At 45.7% G+C, this 18,457-nt stretch overlaps 1 protein-coding gene across 4 annotated transcripts in view; it reads left to right on the top strand.

The window, feature by feature from the left end:
• LOC147458603 (uncharacterized) overlaps positions 1-18,457 on the top strand; it is a 69,731-nt gene that overhangs the window by 9,584 nt on the left and 41,690 nt on the right. For 3 of the 4 annotated variants that reach the window (XR_015187758.1, XR_015187757.1, XM_086510056.1), the window contains exon 2: positions 7,918-8,022. The exons of the other annotated variant lie outside the window; for it this stretch is intronic. The gene's annotated coding sequence lies outside the window, so the exon portion shown is untranslated. The remainder of the gene's footprint in view (positions 1-7,917; positions 8,023-18,457) is intronic. 4 annotated transcript variants of the gene reach the window in all.

The raw sequence follows: 18,457 nt of genomic DNA, 5'->3' as shown, positions 1-18,457 counted from the left end.
AAGACCCACAGAAAACAGCCCCCAAATCAGCGTTTTTGGACTAGTCGCAGATTTCAGCCCATAGCGTTTTTGGACAGCAGTAGAAAGATTGCAGATTTCAGCCCTTAGGTCGGCCTCGTCATCACCATCGTCGTCGTCGACATAGCCTAGATCTCATGCATACAGTTTGTACCAGTTTGTGCAATCATAAGTAGACCACTCTCGCCGATGAGAGTGGGGCCTTCGGAGGAGGGTTTTACAATGTCTCTGGTGTCGTATCTCTCTTCTCTCTCTATCTCTCAGTCTCATACACTTGCACGCACAGTGTCCATTCACTTTGTTTGTGATCATAGCACTCTCTCATTAAGAACGGAAGGCTCTCCCTTCCATAAGAACCTTGAGCACAATTCGGAGCACTCATCTTGAGCAAAGCGCAAACATTCATTTCGCTGCACCTTACATTGGTATCAGAGCTTTGGCAGTGTTCTGTATAACTCAAGGAAAGAACCACAAGAATCACAAGAATGTTTTTGCTTGTTGCGGTCGCACGAACCCGAGTTCGCTTGTGCGTGTTGATTCCTAATCGTGTTTTTGAAGAGTGACAGGAAACCCAAGAAAGAAGGGCTTGTCCAGCCTCCCCTTGTGCCTCTTTTCACTCATTGAGAGCGGACCGTGTACTTAGCGGCCGGCCAATCGACGTGAGGTGGGAAAAAGCAACCTTGGTGTGAGCGCAAGGCCGCCAAGGGGTGCGCCCGCGGAAAGGAGTAGAACTCGGGTGAAGAGAAGATCCTTCTCAAACACAGATTGCAAGCGAAAGAAAACCTCAAGAGCCCCAAGACCCCCAAGAACCCAAGTTCCTCGTGAACTTAAGAACCCAAGACCCCCAAGAATCCAAGTTCCTCGTGAACTTAAGAACTCAAGAACCCACAAGAATCCACGACTTCAGAATGGTCATCACTCGAAGCGGAATGGATACTTCGCTTAGAGGTGATGAGCATGAGAGAGGCGAAGAAGAATTTTTGTTTTTCCGACCCTCCCCCTTCTCCATCTACATCAAGGATTGCACTAACTCCTATGGAGGCTTTTGACCAGATGTTCATGGAAAGGAAGTTAAAACGCGCAGACACGCAGAAAGAAGAGTAGAAATGGAGCGCAAACACCAAGAAAGAATGGCAGCCGCTGTCAAAGGAAAGAGCGACCAACACATGAAAGAGTTCTTGCGACTCTTTTCTCAAGTTCAGGCACAGATGCAAGAGATTCGGGAAAAGGAGACTCTCTCAGTCTCTTCTTCTCCAAAGCATGACACACAAATTTGCATGATCATGAGAAGCATGATGAAATGAATGATAATGATGAGCACGATGATTTGAATGACAAGCATGATGATTTGGATGACAAAGATAAGCATGATGATTTGAATGATATTGCTAAGCATGATGATTTGGATGTCAATGACAAGCATGATCAAGATGTGATTTCTCACGAGCTTGATAATTTGCATCATCAAGATGTGATTTCTCACAAGCATGATGAGTTGCATGAAGATGAGGTGATTGTTCACAAGGATGATGTGTTAGTTAATGCTTTTTCTAGCGAAGCTAACCTCGTTGCAGATTCGCTCAACCACGAAGGATCGATCTTGGCTCTCGAGCCTAGGTCAAAAGAACCCCTTCAGAAAGAACCCACTCAGGAAGAACCCCTTCTGGAAGCACCGATCTTGGCTCTCGAGCCTAGGTCCAAAGAACCCTCACAGGAAGTATTATGTGTTCGCATGATTAGTGAGCACGCATTGTTCGAGTGTTTCATTCGTGATCGTTTCCTGTATTTTAGTTAGCATCTTTATATGATCCCTTTTCCTAGGCATAACATATTGTACGTTGAGCATGTTTCACTCATGAATGAGCACGGATGTATGCGGATTGTTTATGAAAAGCTGAAAAGTATGCGTTCACGGAAGTCACATTCCATGTCTCTTCCTTGGCATGACATTGTCTCAGAAAGAGCACATGAAAGTATGAGCACCAAGCATGGGCATTTCCGTTGTGAATTGCCACAGTTGATTGCTTTAGATCAGAAGAGAAAGATTCGATCTCATTGTTTGCGTGTGTGTGGTGAACGGTTTGGCACTCCGTCTCTTTGTTCATCTACATTGCATGCACAGTCTATTAGGACGACATGATTTTTCCAATCACTTTACATGGAATAGGTATGTTCATGGTTTTGTGTTGGAAATGGTTTCAGGAATTTTCAGCCATGGAGATTCTTGAAGAAGAAAGAAGCATGACTCTCGCCGAAGTTGAAGCATTGAAGGAGCCATAAAAGACTTTGTGTCGCTTTCGGCGCGGCCCAAAGAAGCAAGCGTTGCTGACCTTTATGAAGTTCAAGTACCGCACGACCCACACATCAGAGTGGGCCGGCGAAGAGTCCCTTCCAAGATTCCGGATGCTATTGGCGATCTCCCTCGACGCTATACAGTTCGGTACGAGTACCTCACTTTGAAAAGGAGGGGATGTCACGTGACACATTCAACCCTGTGTGTCCGTGGATAAGCTACAGCACGACAAGGGTTCAGTCAGTCCAGTCAGTCTAGATTTAGAAGTGATCTGGCTATTTTGTGAGTCTATTCGTAGACCGTGCATGCCCAATCACTTATTGTAGATGCATATCCTCTGGTTGCACACAGCATGATCATAAGCATTCCCATTAGAATCCATAAAAATCCTTCAGGGGAATTTTCCAGTGCATTTAGCCTATTTTCCCTATTTTTGACATTTTTCACTTATTATTTTTAGGTGAATTTTGTTGGAACGTAGGTAGGGCAAATTGAGTAAGTTTGTATATAAGCAACCCTAGACTAGCACTATTTGGCAGAAGAGGCAACAGGAGCCAAGCTCAACAGGCAATTTCTCAACAAGAACTTGGTGGATTTCCTCCAAGCACAGAAGAACCATCCCCCTTCCACTAGCATTTTTGGAAAGCATCACAGCTTGGCGTTTTTGCATCAACAGTCCTCACCGCAGTCAAGCCTAGGCCTAACGTTTTTGCATCATCATCATCGCCAAAGGAACCCCATCAGATAGCGTTCTTGCAAGAGCTTCCCTAGCGTTTTTGCAGAGCTCCCCTTAGCGTTTTTGGATTGTCACAGCGTTTGCAGATTGCAGCCTTTTCAGCCACAGCATGCAGCGATTTCAACAGTAGGAAAACCATCAAGATCAGCCCTAAAAGAAGTAGCAGATTCAGCCCGGAAAGACCATTAGTTTTCAGCCTGAAGAAACCTCAGTTTTCAGCCCTAAACCTGCAGATTTTCAGCGTCAAAGACCCATAGAAAAAAGCCCCCAAATCAGCGTTTTTGGACTAGTCACAGATTTCAGCCCATAGCGTTTCTGGAGAGCAGTAGAAAGATTGCAGATTTCAGCCCTTAGGTCGGCCTCGTCATCACCGTCGTCGTCGACATAGCCTAGATGTTAGGTGCAACGGAATGATTGTTTGCGCTTTGCTCAAGATGAGTGCTCCGAACTATGCTCAAGGGTTCCTTTTAGTTCTTATGGAAGGGAGAGCCTTCTGTTCTTAATGGAAAGTGCTATGATCACAAACAAAGTAAATGGACACCGTGCGTGTAAGTGAATGAGACTGAGAGATAGAGAGAGAAGAGAGATACGACACCAGAGACGTTGTAAAACCCTCCTCCGAAGGCCCCACTCTCGTCGGTGAGAGTGGTCTACTTATGATTGCACAAAGTGGTACAATGCGGATGCAATGGACTGATGCAACTTGGGACTATGCCGATGACGATGACGGTGATGACGACGATGACTTTAGGGCTGAAATCTGTGATCTTCTATCTGCTAAAAATCGGTACTGTTTCGGTGGCTGAAAATGACTGTTTTGGCTGCGTTTTCGAGGCTGAAAATGGGGTATTCTGCAATGCTTCTAGGGCTGAACTGTCTTATGTCCAATGCGGCTGAAAACGCTGCTGTTCTGATGCATCAATGCTGAAAATAAAAAACGCTGAGGTTGCCTGTTGTGGTTGCTGATGAAATCCAAAACGTTAAATGGCTGAAATTGGAAACGCTAGCAAATCTGGGATTGCTGTCGATCGTGGCTGAAAATGCCAGGCTGTAGGGTACTATGGTGATGTGGCAAAGCTGGAAAAACGCCAGGGAATGGGAGGTTCTGCTGGATACCAAAAACGCTACCTACTGGGAGAGGAAACGCCAAGGTTGGGGGGTTCTGCGGGTTCTGCTGAGAAGTTGCCTGTTGAGCGGGGAGCTCCTGCTGCCTCTTCTGCAAGAAAGTGCTAACTTGGGTTTGCTTATATATTAACTTAGCAAAATTGCCCTACCTACTTTTGTTGGAAAGTCACTTAAAAATAATAAGTGAAAAATACCAAAAATAGGGAAAATAGGCTAAATGCACTGGAAAATTCCCTTGATGGAATCTGATGGATTCTGAAGGGAATACCGATGATCATGCTGTGTGCAACCAGAGGACATAGTTGACACGTATGGTCACGTACGACGGGTACACGTACGAAGACGTGCGGTACTAATCGAACTAAAAAAAATTAGACGTACGGTGACGTAACGTACGATGCAAAAAAAAATCATGCGTCTTACACATGATAGATCATATGAGTCATGACATCGACCTTAGTACTTAGTACCAGGGCTAGAAACAAACATTTGTCCTAACCGATCAAAATAAGGGAAAACTTGAGTTTTCAGATCAAAATTTGAAGCTTTTGCCGGTAATTACACTAAAACTTGTGTAAATTTGCCGGTTTTCTTAGAGGCAAGCTCAAAATCTAACCGGGATTTTATAATTTCAACCGGTTAAAATACACTAGACCCCGGCTTTTTTCTAACACTGCTTAGTACTAAATACTTGTAACTTAAGTCTTACAAGTTAGAACATGAAAGATCTGTCCATGGACATTGGAAACGGCAATGTCCGAAGAAAGAAGAATCATGATCTCCAAAGTGGTGGCGGCCATAGTAGATCCGCTACCCAAGCCTCGTCGCACATAGGTCATGGTGGTTTGAGCCAATGCAGCCATTGGGCTCTTGTTCAAATGCAGTCGAGATGCAAAACATTCCCACACCAAAAATCCCCCCGCAAAAAAAAAAAAAAAAAAAAGAAGAAGAAGAAGAAGAAGAAAAGGCGGACGACTAATGTATGGAACGTACGAGTCGTACGGTACGTACGGAACGTCCCGTACATCGAACGTGGACAACCCTGCTAGAGGATATGCATCTATGCTAAGTGACTGGGCATGCACGGTCTACGAATAGACTCACAAAAAGTGCCAGATCACTTCTAATCTTGACTTGACTGGACTGACTGAACCCTGATCATGCTGTAGCTTGTCCACGGACACATAGGGTTGGATGTGTCACGTGACACTAGACTTGCATCTGTCTCATGCATATAGTTTGTACCAGTTTGTGCAATCATAAGTAGACCACTCTCGCCAATGAGAGTGGGGCCTTCGGAGGAGAGTTTTACGTCTCTGGTGTCGTATCTCTCTTCTCTCTCTATCTCTCAGTCTCATACACTAGCACGCACAGTGTCCATTCACTTTGTTTGTGATCATAGCACTCTCTCATTAAGAACGGAAGGCTCTCCCTTCCATAAGAACAAAAGGAACCTTGAGCACAGTTTGGAGCACTCATCTTGAGCAAAGCGCAAATATTCATTCCACTGCACCTAACAGAAGATGTGCAAGAATAATTGAAGATGCGAGAATGTGCCTAAGGCCATTCTCCAAACTAAAGATGTGTAAGAATAGCTTTTGTGCATGAAAGTCATTGCTAGATGTTTTTGTGCATGCATGAATGATTGGTATTATATTGTCAATAAATAATGGTCCAAAGGCCATTCTTGAAGTAATGAAACAATATAAAAAGGCAAAGAGTTGCACAGATGTAAAAAAATGTGATTAGGGTAAGCATATGTGCTCATGCCAGAATGGTGGTCCATTTGCCATTCTTATTTGTTTTGTACTTTCAAGAATTCCCTGGGACCATTATTTACATGTATGTTTGTGTGTGTACACAAGTTCAAGCAAGAGTAGACCTAGGGTAATTCTTGGATAGTACACATTGAAAAATGACCACTTTGATTGACTCATTAATAAGTAGAGAGAGTATATAAAGGCATTAGATACACAAATGTATAAAAAATATTCTTAAGGTAAGTATGTTTGGACATGTGTTCATGCTAGAATGCCCCTATGGCCATTCTCCATACTGAAGATGTGCAAGAATAGCTTTTGTGCGCATGAAAGTATGGTCACTATTGGATGCTTCTATGCATGCATGAGGGAATGGTATTTTTTGGCATATTGGCATCAAAGAATGGCCCAAGGGCTATTCTTGAAGCAATCGTGCAATATAAAAAGGCCAAGAGACGTACAAATCTATAAAAAATGTGCTTAGGGCAAGCAAGAGTGGCCCTAAGGCCATTCTTTGCATGTTTGTGTGTGTACAAGCATAATGGCCCTAGGGCCATTCTTCTCTCTCTCTCTCTCTCTCTCTCTCTCTCTCTCTCTCTCTCTCTCTCGGCTCCCCCAAATCACATTTCAAATTTGAAATTCAAAACAATTTCAAGAGACAAAGAAGGGTCACCCTGGGACCATTCTTTGTATGTGTATATAAGTTCAAGCAAGAATGGCCATAGGGCCATTCTTTGTGTGTTTGAGAGTGTGTATGAGTGCACGCAAGAATGGACCTAGGGCCATTCTTTGCATTTTTGTGTGTGTGCAAGCCAGAATGGCCATATAGCCTTTCTTTACTCTCTCTCTCTCTCTCTCTCTCTCTCTCTCTCTCTCTCTCTCTCTCTCTCTCTCTCTCATGGCTCTCCCAAATCACATTTCAAATTTGAAATCCAAACAATTTCAAGTGACAAAGAAGGGTCACCTTGGGACCATTCTTTACATATTTGTGTGTATATAAGTTTAAGCAAGAATGGCCGCAGGGCCATTCTTTGCATGTTTGAAAGTGTATAAAAGTGCACGGAAGAATGGACCTAGGGCCATTCTTTGCATTTTTGTGTGTGTGCAAGCCAAAATGGCCATAGAGCCGTTGTTTACTCTCTCTCTCTCTCTCTCTCTCTCTCTCTCTCTCTCTCTCTCTCTCTCTCTCTCTCTCTCTCATGCTTCCCACAATTCACATTTGAAATTTTAAATTGAAAAATGGCCCTAGGGCCATTCTTTCTTTATTTGTAATTTCAAGAATTTCTTGTGGTGATTCTTTGAATGTTTGAGTGTATGTATGTGTGCAAACAAGAATGGCTCTAGGGCCATTCTTTACTCACTCTCTCTCTCTCTCTCTCTCTCTCTCTCTCTCTCTCTCTCTCACACACACACACACACACACACACACACACACACACACACACACAAGTTCCCTATCACTTTTCAAATTTGAAATTCAAAACTTTTTCCCGCCTGTGTGATTAAATTTCAAATTGGAACTTAAAATCATATTTCAAATTGGAATTTAAAAATTCATTACCCCCGCTAAATCCATTCTACAAGTGGATTTGAATTTTAAACTATAGACACTCTCTCTCTATCTCTCTCTCTCTCATATTTTCGAGCTACTAATACAGTTATTAGGATAATAAAGAGAAAGCAGACTCGACAATCGAACCAAGAAAGGTACACATGAAGCTATGTTTGTTGATTTTCTATTAAAATTAGTATAGTTATGTGGCTTGTACTTGGGTTTCATAGAACTATTTCATGGAAATTTGTGGTGTGAAATCTTAGATGCACAACCTAGGCACATTTATAGCTATTATTAGGCACATTATCAAGGTATTATGAAATCTTAGGCATATTATTAAGGTATTATTATTATGCACATTATCAACATATTATGAAGGATGTTTATCACTTTAGCAAGAAAAGAGACAAACAAGGTATCATGATTGCAGGTAAAATAGAGAGAGAGAGACCTTTGATCTAACTAATTTCCGTCGGCTTGAGAAGACACACACACACAAGCCCACCGCCCGCTACGCTTCCTTAAGAAGGCAAAGGTACTCTCCTATGTGTGTGTGTGCGTGTGTGTGTGTGCTAGAGAGATTTGATTTGATTTGATATTAACGTTCGCGGGGGGCCAGAAATGACCCATGGGACCTCAAAGTGATACATAGTCTCCCCTCACGGGGGTGTATGGTGTGGTGTGTGTTATTCTCTTTTTGTGTTCCTATGAGTGTCTTTTGATGCTCAAGTATGCCGGTGAGGTATGTTCTGAGAGCTGTAGGGGAGGGGTCTGTCTTGGATAATAGGTCTGCAAAGGTAGAACAACCGCTTAGAAGTGGTTGAAAATTAGCCCGGATATGAGCGTATTCTGGGCATTCCAATGTCACATGTGCTTCATCTTCGGGAGCTTGCATTATACATGATGTGCATATCCGTTTAGAAGCATCAATTTTCAGCCAGCCCTCTGTTTTTATTTTGAGCATATGTGACCTTGTGCGCATCAAAGAGATGGCTCTTCGTGCCATGTGGGGCATGGGTGTTCGTATGTGGGCCTGGGCTTCCATTGGGTTTGTGCTATAGCCTTCCCAATACTTTGTGTTGACATGCTTGCATAAGTATTCAAATTTCGAGCGGTGTTGCGTTGTCTTCCACTTGGTGTGGAGGCTATTTAGTAATGCAATGTCAAAATTCAGCATGTGTTTTCCCTCCTTGCCCTCCTCAATAAGCATGTCCACATATGCCTCTACATTCCATTTAGCGAACCATTTCTTAATGTCCTGACAGAAATTTGTTTTTTTTTGTCTTTTGTGGCGCACATCCCGTTTCCCATGCAATGCGGGGGATTAGAGTAGTAGGCATCGTTTTGACCTTCATGATATACGTGTACATTTTTTGCAATGCTTTCATTTCTAGTGGTCTCTTGCCTGTCTCCAAGAGTAGCACGGAGTATGGTGTTGTCTTTTTGACCCCCATGTGTCGACATAGAAACTTTTTCTGAATTTTTTCAATTTCATTCCATGTGTGGGCTGAAATGCTTGCTCCCCAGATTTCCACTCCGTAAAGGATGGCTTGCACCACGCATGTCTCAAAAATGGTCGCTTTTATCTCCCATCTTTTTATGCTCCTTTGTGTGCACATGTTTTCAAATTGATAGTACTTGGCATGGCCGATGTCTATTCTATTATGTGCGCATTGTCCCCAAGCATAGTTACACGGGATGTCAATCTCCAAGTACTTGAAACTGTCGACTTTCTCAATTTGTTTCCCTTGATACATGAGGGGGGCGTGGATATCCATTTTACGAATCTTTACAATCATGAACTTTGTTTTGTCTACATTGATTGATAGACCCACATTTTCACAAAAAGCATGTAACGCATCGACCAATTTCTGTAGAGCTGTAATGTCATGGGCAAAAAGAGCCACATCGTCTGAATAGATGAGCATGAGAAGTGTAAGCATCCTGATGGCTGGTTCATCCCCTTCTAGTTGAGGGAGGAAGCTTTCTATTTGATCAATGCACAATCCCCAAAAAGAGTAGGGGAGAGAGGGCATCCTTGTTTGACCCCCATGTTGCTCGAGAAAGCTTTGGACAGCCCTTCGTGCGTTTTTAGTTGACATATGACTCTGTCATAGAGACGTGCTACCGCACTCCTGAGATGCATCGGTACTTTTATGCATTCCATCCTTTTCCATATACCCATTCTCGGGACCATGTCAAAGGCTTTGTTGTAATCTACAAAGCAACAGTATAATGTTTTTCCCTTTAGCCGACTCTCTTCCATTAATACCCTGAGTGAAACAAGGTGATCAATGGTGCTATGTTTTGGTCGGAAACCTGCTTGTTCTTTTGCTCGTTTTCCATTTGTCTCCGCCCATGTGCTTATGCTTTGTTCTAAGATGCTTCCCAAAAGCTTTGCCATGCAAGATCCTACCATAATGGTACGGTAGTTGGTAGGCTGATTTACATCCCCTTTTTTGTAAAGTGCCTTGATCTAGTTCTTTTGCCAATCCTCGGGTAGCCCTTGAACAATGGCTTGGTTTAGCATTCTATGTATCCACTCTCTGGCTCTCATACGTGACCATTTAAGCATTTCTGAGTTCAAGTGTAGTATGTCCGGAGCTTTCCCATTTGCAAGTTTCTGTATGCCTTTTTTAACCGTTTCGAAATCAAAGTGGTCTTGGGCATGGAGATCGGTTTGCATGTGTGGCATTTCTTCCGCATTATTATGCACATATAGTTGTTCCACATACATGTACATGTCATTTGAGCTAATGTCCCCCATAATGTCATGTCTTCGTCCTTTTATTTTCAGCCATTCCTTTTTGGGATTTTTCTTGAAGTTGGCTATGGCTTGTGTTTCCGTGCGTAGCTCATAGTTTCTTCTTTTCCGCCTCTTGAGATTTGTATAGTCTTTTGATAGAGTTTCCCATTCCGTGTTCGTCGTTGGCAGTGCCCGCAATTGTTTTTTTACATACTTGCACTCTTCATCAAACCATGGGTTATGCGGTAGCCCTTTAACATGACTTCCTCGCCGATGCGTTTTTCCCATTGTTTGTTCCACGGCGTCACATAGAGCTTGTTTGAAAATTGGCCATGTTTGTTCAATGTGTGATGGCATGGGTACATGAGCAAGTGCATTGTCTAGATGTTCTACATACATTCTTTTCTTGTCCACTTGCATTTTATATGTCCATGATCGGGCATGGGGCTGTTTTTGTGCTTTTTGAGTGGGAACTTGTAGCCATACATGGATTGGGGGGTGGTCCGAATTGGGTGACCTCTTCCCAATTGTAAAATTACTTACAATATGGGATGCCTCATATGCAATCAATACATAATCAATAACACTCATGCCTTTGTTGGCCGTGTAGCATGTGCATTCTCCCGATTTTTCAAACTTACTTGTTCCATTGACGGCGATGAGTTGTAAGGATGTCATCATACTGAGCAATGCAATACCTTGCGGGTTTGTATTAAGATCTTTCGAACATCTCTCCCATGTGAGATCTAGATCTCATTATGTTCAAGCATTGGAGGTGTCATGAGATCCACCATTTGCATTTGCGCATGTGCTATGCGAGCATTCATGTCCCCAATAAGCATAATCATCCCTTCTTGTGCATAGGCATGGATATCGGCATACAGATCCTCGAAAGGGTAATTCTTCTCTACATTGAAGGCACCATAGAATGGTGACTCTCTATGGGGGATGTAGCACCCGGAAATGAACATAGGTTAAGGTTTTGTGTCAAACTTGATCCATATGTACCGGTTATGAGCATCTGTCTTGCAAATTGTGATCATTTTTCTGAGTTCCTCTCGGTATATCACCGTGACTCCTCCTTGTCCCCTCATTTTTGTACATGGCATCCGTAGGGAGTGTGTGACATCTCCTTCAATGTGGTATTCTACATGCATCGTGTTCCCATGTTTAAAAAGAGAATGTCGGCTTGTGGCAGGACCTCCGTTAATCCTTCTTCTTTATGCCATGGGAAGCCTCTGCAATTCCAACTTGTCACGTGTAGTTCCGTGAACCCATGGGTCTCGCATTGTCATTTTGTTTCCTCTTTTTCTTCCCCTTTCGTGTCCGCTTGGGCTGTTTTTTGTTCATGCGAGCTTCGTATGCTTCACGTTTGGTCTTTTGTTGGTTCAGCGTTCTATCTTCACTGATGTATAGTGAGCTATCCTTTAAGTAGATGCGGGCGTTTTCGAGGATAATAGCCCTCTTGCGGGCATCCAGAAGTGTGCATACGATTGCCCGATTTGCTTTGGGTTTCTTCTTGCCTACTCGATGTGCACCATATACCACCACATCATGCATTCCGAAGTTAACGGAGATCATTTCCGTGATGTCGGTGTTCAAGGTAATGACCTTCTCGTTGTCGGATTCGGGGATGCCCCGTATCACGATGTTCATTTTTCTTTTCTCTTGTTTGGTGTATTCTTTGTCATCCTCATTAGCATACATGTCTCTCTTCATTGAGGAAGTCTGAGGCATTGGTGTGTTTGTCAATGCATCTTTCCAAGAGCCCACATTTTCAGATACATTCATTTATGCAATCTTTTCATCATGTGTGGCTAGCGTGTCTTGCATTGTAGCTGTGTGCTTATCAAGAGCACCTTGGAGCTACTGCATCTTCTCCTCTTGGTGACGGACTCGTAGGTCTTGCATTTGGAGCTTGTGTTCCAATTCTTGGTTTTTTAGAGCTAGGTATTTGATTTCATCGCTCTGCTTCATGATGGTGGTATGCATCGAGGAGATGAGTCCCCATATGTCTCGTAATGAGCATGGTGGTGTATTCCCTTCCATGATGTCCGGTTTCGGGGGGGGGGGGGTTTGTTTGCTGTATTGGTTTGGGTCCCATGGTGCGTGTAGGTGAGGACCTGACAGAGAGGCCGCTTCTGGAAATTCGCAGGTTCACAGTGAATTCATGTGGCCATGGTGTGCTGGTAGCCAATGTAGAGAGAGAGAGAGAGAGAGAGAGAGAGAGGGTGGGCAGCCCCAACAGGTGGCGCGATAGCCCACAGCCCATGTAGGTTGTAGCTCAAGTAGGACCAGCTGTCGCGACCAGGGGCTGGGTCTGCTCACATTCGCGACAAGGGGCAAGTGGTCTGCTTACGCACACGACCAGGGACTGGACCCAGCAGCAGCGCGTGCAAGTCACCAGCGTGCCGCAGCAGCAGCAGGAGAGAGAGAGAGAGAGAGAGAGAGAGAGAGAGAGAGAGAGAGAGAGAGAGAGAGAGAGAGAGAGAGAGAGAGAGAGAGAGAGAGAGAGAGAGAGAGAGAGAGATGTCTCATTGTTGATGTCGATGCCCGGCCCGCATCTTTTCTACGAGGGCTCAGCCACAGATCCAGCCTTCATGCTTGCCTCGACTGGTTATCGATGAGGGACTTTGGCTATGCTACCACAGATTGCTTGGCCGGGAGATACGCAGACACGTGATGCAGTTTTCTCAGTCATCACTAGTATTACACTATGGAATATTTGGAGATCTTGTTGTCTTCACATTCTTAGTGCGGCTCCACAGCTCCTTCAGGATATCCTCACTGCCATTTGGCTGGACACCACCATTCACACCCTGATTTGCAGTGGGATTCATCCTCCGGTACATCTAGAGCAGCCGAGGCTCGTCGATTTGCCTTCCTTCGGCGTTGGGCACGATCCCCACTCTTCTTCACACTGACAGGTGGTCAGATTACTTGGCATTATGCCCCTCCTCAGTGGTTTCTCCTCCACTCCTCACACCGACCACCATGAGATTGTTCTAGTCGAGTAGTCACTATAGTGGCTCTCCTCCTTTCATTCAGCTTGTACACCCCACGTGATAGGCTATTTTGGCATCCGCTGGGATTATTTTGTACTCAGTAATATACAGCCCTGACTTTTTCCAAAAGAGAGAGAGAGAGAGAGAGAGAGAGAGAGAGAGAGAGAGAGAGAGAGAGAGCTCATGCACTCTGTGTATTTCCTTCACACCTAAGTCTTGCTACTATCAAGAGATACACACACACACACACACAGAAAGAGAGAAAATGAAATGAAATGAAATGTTATATTAACGTCTTCAAAAGGCCAAAGTGACCTATGAGACCAAAAAGTTACAATGTGGTGGATCTGATACAAAGTCTGAGTAACAAAATGACAAAACAAATATACTATGGAATCGTGGACTGCTAGGTGTGAATTTGGCAGAGCAGCTAGCTGGGATAGGTAAATCACAAAAGATCCAGCATCGGTCACTGGCAGATCTCATCAATCTCCTCCACGGTCAGTAGTCTGACCGGGGGTCGTGCATGTCGGGCCAAAGTGATCCGAAGCCTTTGATGCAGCCTTCGTCGATACTGTGTAGTCCTCCGCAGTCGTGGGCGTCTGGACCTCCCCAGCTCGGTCGCCCGGTCGATCAGTGTGCCTCTGGTGTGAGGCGACGAGCTCTGCTGTGGTAATGACTCCTCCGGGTGTCCAGTGTCTGCTCGAAAGAAGTCTGTGATGTGTCTCTGAGACTGGCTAGCCTCTCCTCTCATCAAGCTCTCTCTGTGTCTGCGCAGCTCGAGTAGAAACAAACCCAAGCATCTCTGATCCTCGTACTGCATGACTCTGGAGAGTGGTCCAAAGCCCTCTCAGAACAAGCAATGGAAGCGGCCTCGTATCTCGTAGTAGACGGGGCAGTGGCATGTGTAGTGCAACTCTATCTCTGGCTCCATACCACACAGGGGGCATGTCCTGGCCTCTGCTGGTAATGCACTGTATCTCCCAGTCTTGATCCACAGCTGGTGTGAAGATGTGCGTATCTAGCCAATAGCACATCGTATCCCATGAGACAAGTGAGTGTCCATATATCTGGGCCTCGTCACAAAACCGTCCTCTGTAAGCTGGAGAAGATGCTCTCTGTAGAAAGCCATCTTCGTGCCCAGCTCCTGCGCTGGTTGTATCCATGTCTTCTTGATGTCTAGCTGAGCCAGGTCTTGTTGGATGAGCTTGGTGATCTCGGACTGTGTAAGAGTCAGAGAGGGTGCCTCTAATGAGTACTGGAAGGGGGGCAATCTGTCTATACTGAACCCATGCGTCTGAAACCATGATGTCATTTCACCATACCAGCATGCTGTATCTCCCTGCATGGCTAACTGTCGAGAGGACTCAAGTGCAAGGCGGGCATATCTGTCTCTGGGAAGATCCCACATGCGGTGTATGAAGGAGGCAGATCTGGTAAGCGCCTCAACCACTAGTGGGGGGGCAGCAAGCTCTGCTCGGATAATGGCACGTGGTACTGAAGCCTTGGCTCTAATGAGCCGTGAGATCATAGAGACCAAAGGCTTCTCCATGTCCCCCCACCCATCAATGCGACTTGTCCTCCCGTGATGATCCAATGAAGGTCCCCATATCTCAGCTCCATAGAGCAATGCAGACGCCACTAAAGTGTCAAATAGCCAGAGCTTTGTCCGAGGCTCGTGAAACTGAACCTGTGAACACATCCTCTCCAATCTGCCCAATGCTGCATGGGCTCTGGTCAATCTAGTCTCTGCTGCTCTCAGTGAAAATGCTGGTCCACTAAAAACCACTCCAAGGGAAGTGTAAGCATCTGTGTACTCCACCGTCTCCTGGCCGTATGTGAATGCGGGTGCTGACCTCCTGATCCACTATGGGGTGGTATTAAATACCATGACCTTGGTTTTACCAAGGTTGACAGACAAACCACTTTCATGGGCAAATCTATGCAGAGCATCCAAGTGACGTTGCATCCCCTCTGGAGAGTCGGAGATCAACACAATATCATCAGCATAGAGCAATAGTGGAATCCATGTCCCTGCGAGCTGTGCACCTCTATCACCATCTCTCTCAATGTAGTCAGCAACCTCATCCACATACATACCAAATAGAGTAGGAGAGAGCGGGCAGCCTTGCTTCACACCAATAGTGGAGTGAACCGGTGCGGACAAACCCTCTGAGGTGCGTACATGCCCCAGTACTGACCTGTACAATGCCATGATCCCCCAAATGAGCTCTGTGGGTACTCCCATCTCCTGTAATCTGCGCATCAATCTAGCTCTGGGTACTGTGTCAAATGCTTTGCGGAAGTCCACAAAGCTACAATAGATCCGTCTCCCATGTGATCTGCCCCCCTCAATGATGGCTCTGAGTGTCAAGATATGGTCAAGAGTAGAAAAGCCTCTCCTGAAACCTACCTGCCCAGCTGCACGTATCCCTTCCCTCTCTGCCCATCTACTAAGCTGCTGCTCAAGAATGGATGTGTACAACCGTGCCAATGTGCGTCCAATCATGATAGTGCGATAATTCCCAAGCTCCATAGGGTCTCCTGACTTGAAGATGGGTACAATCGTAGAAAGGCTCCAAGTATCAGGTAAGCCCTCACACATGGCATGGTTAAACATAATTGCTAGAAGCTCTGCTAGTAGATCTCTGGCATGCATGAAATGCTCAGCCACTAAGCCATCATGATCATATGCTCTCCCAGTCCTCATCCTGTCAATGGCCTTCCTCACCATCTCAGCGGTGAAAAAAGCACATGTGTGTGGGCATGGATCGGGGGGGTGCGGGAGCGGCGGCTGTCCAGAAACTGTGTACAAAGATGATGCGTACTGGCCCCATGTCTCTGTAGAGGTAATGGCAGGTGGGGGGGATTGCTCATGAAAGAGCCGCCACGCCTCAGGTGAGTCCTGACTCAAGAATAGCTGGTAAAGATCCTGCTCTAGTCGAGCCAAAAATGCCCTTTTCTTCCGCCGCACTAGGCGTCGGAAGTCAATCTGTGACTGCCTGTGAGTGATGTCTCCCAAAAGCACCTCCCTTTGAAGTCTAGCTCTAGTCTCGCGGCATTCTGCATCATACCAGCTGTTCTGGGGCATGCTCTCAGAACGGCGTCTCTGCTCAGGCTAAGTGTGTGGGTATGCCTCTGCTGCTGCATCATGTAAAGTCTGTGTCAGTATAGTAGTAAGCTCCTCCAGAGGTCGTCCAGGCTCCTCAGTGCACAAGCGTCTGTATATCCCATCTATGTATACAGAGTCCGTCTCCCGCGTGAAGGTGTAGCGAGTAGGGGCAGCTGCCTGTGGCCTGTGTGCTACACTGAACTGGAAAGAGATGGTCAACGACACAAGAGCATGATCCATTGCCACCCCAACAGGTCTGGGCCCAACAGTGAGATCGTGGATACTAGAGATGAGGCTCGGCTGTGCCATGACATAATCCACTGTGCTGGCTCCGTGTTTGTGTGGAAAGCATGTGAAACCTCCCGCAGCAGGAAATCTCTGTAGGCCATTCAAGATGGCCAATCCATGTGCTGTCCCCATGTCTATCAAGTGCCGTCCATATTCAGTATAGTCCCCATCCTGCGATAGTCTAGATAGGCCTGTCTCCACCACATCCAACTCTCTCAGCATCTCCTCTGAGGTATCATAAAACACTGTCTGATGATGGGGAGTCCTAGCATTGAAGTCCCCTAGAATGATAATGTCACCATCTCTAGAGAACTCCCATATGTCATCGTGTCCAAGATAGAAAAGGGGGATTGTCCTTTAGGTGGTGCATATACTGACGTACTCGGGGGAAAGTAGCAAATAGCAATGTAAAGATATCTGCCTGTCTCTGCTCTCAATCTCACCCACATGTACCTAGCTTGCTCATCCCTGCGAGCTATATGTATCAATGGCTGCAGCTCCTCCCTGAATAACACTGCCACTCCTCCCGAGCCTCGCCCTCTGTGCTCCGGTCGCGTCTCCTGTCTACAGGCTGTCTCCCATCTGTATCCACTAATGTGAGGCATAGACTGCCCAGGGGCCTGATGCGTCTCAGAGTAGAAGATGATGTCTCTCCCGGAAAAACTCTCCTCAAAAGCACCTACATCAAGACGCATAGATCCATTACAATTCCAGGTAGCAACTTTGAGTGCAGTCCCATAGGCCTCACACCGTCATGTGGAGCGTCGCTCCAATCACCACTCTTCCATCTCGGTAAAAGGCAATCTTGCCTTTTTCCCTTGCCGCTCTAATCTCTGGCATTACCTCCTGCATATGAGCGATCTGTGAGAGGGTAAGGCCATCCCCGAGAAAGATACCCGTTTTTTTAAGAGTTGGTCTTTTCTTCAAAAAGTCTTTCTTTGCTTCCATGGAGGGAAAACGAAGGATGAGTGCCCTTTCTTTCGAGGTTTCCCCATTGCTCCCATTTTTCTTGTTGCCCACTCTCCAAGCTCTTGAGTGCATCGGCTCATGAACCCCCATCAAAGCCATGAGTTCTTTTACCTCTTCGTCTACATTATCTTTGTCTTTAAGACCGCAAATTCTCACATGTAGAGAGCGCACACGTCGTCTTTGCTCCTCTTCTAGGGTCAAGTTGATAATGGTGGGTGTCGACGTTTCCTTGCTTTTCCCTTTCTTGGCGACCACCTCAATCTATTTCTGGGCTTCATCTGCCTTCTGTTGAGTCTTTGTAACAACGTCCACCCAGGAAGTCGTCATCTCTTTGTGCTGCTCTTCCCCCTCTTTGATGGCTCGCACTTGCTCTTTGATTGAGTTTAGTTCTTCTATTACTGAGGGTTGCAGTTCTCTCTCTTCAAGTGTGTTTCGTGATTGTGCTTCGTCTTGGGCCGTCATATGATCTCCCATTGCAGTGATCTTGCTTTCTTGGGCAAACCACGGTTGTTCTCGTCCGTCGGACGTAACATCCCGTCCGGTCACGTCCCGTTTCGTCCCGTCCGGCAGTGGCGTACGTTCCGTCTGGCCCCTTTTTAGTCCGTTTGACCGGTTTTAAAACCGTTGACTGCGCTTTTGTTTGTGAGGATTTTACGTTACTTTTTGGCATAGGATCCCCCCCCCCTCACCTCCCACATGCCTTGAGCCTCCTCTCTCTCTCTCTCCCTCTCACATTGCTTTGGATTCCATTAGCTCCTCTCTCTCCCTCTCCCTCTCTCTCATTGCTTTGGTCCTTTACCTTTGCTTTCCATTAGGGCCTAGGCTCCTCTCTCTCTCTCTCTCTCTCTCT

Source organism: Adiantum capillus-veneris, chromosome 4 (genome assembly GCF_014529385.1).
Source record: "Adiantum capillus-veneris isolate H3 chromosome 4, ASM1452938v2, whole genome shotgun sequence".
In the NCBI taxonomy this organism is placed as follows: Eukaryota; Viridiplantae; Streptophyta; class Polypodiopsida; order Polypodiales; family Pteridaceae; genus Adiantum; species Adiantum capillus-veneris.
This window is presented reverse-complemented; position numbering and strand designations above follow the sequence as displayed.